At 56.2% G+C, this 4,968-nt stretch overlaps 1 pseudogene; it reads left to right on the top strand.

Moving 5' to 3' along the window:
- Positions 1 to 291: 291 nt before the first annotated feature.
- Positions 292 to 4,710, top strand: LOC127566301 (uncharacterized; annotated as a pseudogene).
- The last annotated feature ends 258 nt before the right edge of the window (positions 4,711 to 4,968 follow it).

A 4,968-nucleotide genomic window follows, 5' to 3' on the forward strand; every position in this document is an offset into this window, starting at 1 on the left:
TTTCTTTACAACTTGATCTCCATTTGCCTACGAAGATCGTCTCACACCTTGAGATACTCGACTTGTAGGGTTTCAGCAAACATAAATTTCTTATTTCGATCCCTGGATAGCGCTAGCTACCTCGGCGTTGTGACGGTTCGTTACAAGTGGCGCCCGAGCAGGGACCCTACAAGTCAAGTGGAACTTAGTTTCCGAGTGGCATAAAAAACCCACTAGCAAGGTGTGATTTTGTAGTTTTAAGTCGTTAAATTTCCGCGAGTGCTTTCAAAGAAAAAGGAAAAAAAATAAATAATGAGTGATCACGAGAGCGACAGCGACGCATGCTCACAGGAGATACCCAACCCTGGAGTTGGCGTGAAATGGATCTACTACCGTCGGCGCGATGAGCTAGAAGCATTGGCGCAAGAATTTAAGTTCTCAGTCGAAGGCAAGGTCGAGGATATGCGGAAGGCGTTCGCGTCACTAATTGCCAAAAGTAGGCTTGGAAGGAAAGTCTGGGCTCGACTGGCCGAATTGGAAATGATATACACGCGACCGCGCACTCCACAACCCGACGCGCAAGCCACCACCTCGGGCTTGAGCCAGCAGTTTTTACACGCCCCACCGGTTACCCTGCCCAAGACGGACGTCTCACGCCCCGGTGTTAACTTCTACCCCCGCCACTTCAAGTCTACACAGGCCAATTCCCCCGGCACTTGTCAGCGAACCCCAGCCGAACCCGATCACCGCCAACCCAAGCCATGGACCATACGGCACCACCTGGATCGAATTCGGAAATGGGGAATCCAATTCGACGGTCAAGGTGATCCGTTGGCTTTTGTCGAGGCATTGGAAGAACGGGCTCAGGCATACGGGATCTCGGTCGATGCATTGCCAAGGAGTATGGCCGAAGGCTTGGTGGATCGTGCCGCGCGTTGGTTCCGAACCAGTGGGCTGAGCGCAGTCCCTTGGTCGGAGTTCCGTAAGGAATTTCTCGCGTTTTTCTTGCCCACGCGGTATTTTGAACGGTTAGAAGATAATATCCGTGAGCGTAAATAGCAAGAAAACGAATCCTTCAAGGATTTCGTAACGGAAATTCGGTTCCTCATGCACCATGCTGATTACAGTACGACGCAAGAGTTGGACCGAATCTACGACAACGCCCGCCCCGAATACCAGTACTACGCCCGTCGACACGAGATCACAAGTCTTCCCCAACCGATCCAGTTGGCCACGGAGTTCGAATACATACAGGATCGAATCCAGCCACGGACCTCACTGGCGACGGCGACTGCCATCTCACCCCCGGCACCGGGCCGTCGCGAGGCATACCCGCCAACACAGACTCCACCGACGTGGCATAACCCTTTCCGAGGACCACCAGAGGACAGGCCCCGCCGCCCACCAGTTCGGAACACTCCCACAGGACAAACTTCAGTGCCGGATGTAGCCCGGATTTGCCGACGATGCGCGGAACCAGGACATGTCCAGGCAGCATGTCAGAATCCTGCCGTGATATTCTGTTGGGACTGCGGCAAACGAGACATACGCACGATCCATTGCTGCCGGAACAACGGGACGGGAAAACGGTCATCGCCCTCTACCCCGGCGGGAGGAGCAGAGGACGATAGACACCACGACCCGCCAGTAACCCCAACGATGCATCTAACCGGTGGGAGAATCGTGGCCAAGATCCAGATCCAAGGCATGCCCACCGAGGGAACTGTGGATACCGGTGCCACCACGAGTTTCATCAACGAAGAATTGGCCGCACGACTTAGCACCCCCGAGAACACATTGGCTAGGGACTCGCGAATTCGTCTCGCTGACGGCTCCGTGCGGGAGGTCACGAAGACGCTCACAGCGCGTGTCCGCCTGGAGAATCGAGAAGTTCGCGTAGCCTTCCTAGTCCTGCCACATATCCTTGAGCCCGTGATACTGGGCCTGGATTTCCTCTGTTCCATAGAGACAACGATTTGCTGCGGTACAGCCCGGATTCGCTTAGATACCTCGTTAGCACCGATGAAAACACCTTTGTGCCATCAAGCTTCGCACCCCGGGCCTACCCGGGCGACACCCCCTCCTCCAGTTCCACGGAAACGAACATGCGCAGAGGCAGATCCAATGCCCCGACTGACTCCTAGACCCCGTCCCCGACTTACAAGGCACAACCCTGCTGCCCCAATTCCGCTCCCGGTCACCTTGTCCAGTGTAATTCCTGCCGTTCCAGACACAAGGGGACCGAGTGTCTATGACACGACCCATCTCCAGGACTTTCGACTTCAAACGTCCTCTCCAGCCCTCGAGATGGGGTCCGACACAGACGAACAAGGACCTTCCCCATGGCCCGCAGACATTGCGCCAAGCATTCAGGGATTCCTACAAGAGGAACTCCCCAAATTTGACGGGATGACCGGAGTAACCTCAATCGCGGAACACATTATAACGCTACGCGACGAGCGGCCTATCAAACAGCGTTATTTTCCTAAGAACCCAGCCATGCGAAGGATCATCGACGAACAGGTCGATCAATTGCTGGAGGATGGGCTAATCGAGCCTTCCTACAGTCCCCACAGTGCCCCGATCGTACTAGTGAAGAAGAAGAATGGACAATGGCGGATGTGCGTGGACTACCGACAACTCAACGAGCGATCAGTTCCTGATGCATACCCCCTTCCGAGGATTACCTACATCCTGGAACGCCTACGACACGCGAAATTCATATCCACGCTGGACCTTAAGAACGGCTACTGGCAGATACCGATGGCTACGGGAAGTCGAGAGGCCACCGCTTTCACCGTGCCAGGACGCGGCCTTTATCAATGGCGAGTGATGCCATTTGGACTACATTCGGCCCCGGGCGACATTCCAGCGTACCTTGGACTCCGTGATCGGAGTCGACACATGGAACCTTTCGCCTTCGCCTACCTGGACGATATTGTGGTGGTCGGGAACTCCCTAGAGGAACACACTAAGCACCTTAGAGAAGTGTTCAAAAGACTCCGGCGGGCGAACCTACGTATATAAACCACGAAAAATGCGCATTCTTCCAGCGAAAAATAACCTACTTAGGACACGTGATCAGTGAGGAGGGGATTCACACGGATCCCAGCAAGGTGGCAGCTGTCCGCGAATTAACTCCCCCGTCGAACCTGAAAGAATTACGCCAGTGCATCGGCATGGCGTCTTGGTACCGCAGATTTGTCCCTAACTTTGCTACGGTGGTGCAACCCATGTCACAACTCCTCAAAAAGGGGCGAAAGTGGACATGGGGCGAAGAGCAGCAAGTCGCGTTCGATGAATTAAAAACCCTTTTGACCACCGCCCCTGTGCTAGCATGCCCGGACTTCCACGTGCAGTTCGTGCTACAAACTGACGCTAGCAACGTAGGAATCGGAGCAGTCCTGACCCAAGAAATCGACGGTCAAGAGCGTGTGATATCCTATGTTAGTCGACGGCTCAACAAAGCGGAGGAGAACTACTCCGCCACCGAGAAGGAATGTCTCGCAGTGATCTGGGCCATCAGGAAACTTCGTTGCTATCTGGAGGGTTATCGATTCGAGGTCGCCACCGACCATCTGGCACTCAAGTGGTTGAATTCACTAGAATCACCACATGGACGTGTGGCGCGTTGGGCTTTAGAGCTGCAACAAATACCAATACGACGTGCGATATCGACCCGGAAAGCAGAACGTAGTCGCCGACGCTCTTTCCCGACAACCCCTTACCAGGTTGGCGATGTTAAAGGAGGAGGCCCAACCTTGTTCATGGTTGTCCCGGCGCATACGACAGTACATGGAACCAATCGATCTTACCTTCTCTTCTCCGCCACGCGATTACGCTGGCGATGCACCCGCTGTGACGCCGAATCGTGCGGAGCAACGCTACTCCCCGTGCCCCGAGGACGCACCCCGTATGTCGCCTGAAAGGGGGGAATCATTATACACCCGTGGGACAAGGATGACCCTTTTTACTTGGCTGGCCTACCAGCCGGATTCAACAACACCAGCGAGGAGGAATCGGAGGAGGGGCCCTTCGAAGAGGACGATGAGTCCAAACAGGAAGAGGACAGCGAGGCGGAAGAGCCCTACTTTCGACTCCCACCAGGCGCCTGGTCACCCAGGCCCGGGCAACGCCGCGACCCACGACTAGGGCATGGGCTGTATGCCCGACCCCCGTCGCCGACCGAGACGGAGGTGCAACAATACCAGCCTCCCCCCACTGAGGACAGCGACGCGGACGAACCGTTTTACATTGAAGAGGTAGACCGTACGGTAACCTACGAGCCGGCCATCCGCCCATGGGGAATGCGGGTAACTCGTATTGACCGGGCGGTGGTGGATATTTTCCTCCCTCCAGGGGAAACCCCCACCTCCTATTTTGAGCTGCCGGAGCACTGGAACTATCGGGGCCAGCGATCGCTGACCGCCCGGTGCCACCACCCTACTTTCCGCCAGCCTTTCGACGTCCTATGACGCCCGTTCTACGCCGACTGGAGGGAATGGATATGTCCGACCCCGACGGGTTCCCCCTTCCTATGTCTCCCTACGACCCACCGCAAGAAGGCCCACGCTGGGAGTCCGCGTCGTCGGACGACGAGCCGGACGGGCCTCGGTTCCGCCGGCAGTACGCGTGGACCTCCCAGCCAACGAGGAGTCCGATCCTCTCGCCGACCTGTTGGAGGTCTTGGGGCAGGACTTGGTGCCGATGGAGGAGGAGGAGAAACCCTGATGACCGAAGTAGCCCAGGAAAGCGAGCTAGTGGAAGCTCCTGCCGAGTGGAAGGTGGAAACGCCCCTACGTAGATTACCCCCGGGGCCTAGTCGAGGAGGTCCGCGGCAGCGAGGGACGAGGAACCAGGACAAGGTTCACGCATACGTATTTGGACACCACCTACCAGGTGAACCGAACTAAAACCGGACGTATCCGGATTTTTATTCGCCCGGCGGAAAGGGGGGAGTGTGACGCACCATACTGCGCCACAAAAATA

Source organism: Drosophila albomicans, unplaced genomic scaffold, assembly GCF_009650485.2.
Source record: "Drosophila albomicans strain 15112-1751.03 unplaced genomic scaffold, ASM965048v2 utg000261l_pilon, whole genome shotgun sequence".
Taxonomy (NCBI): domain Eukaryota; kingdom Metazoa; phylum Arthropoda; class Insecta; order Diptera; family Drosophilidae; genus Drosophila; species Drosophila albomicans.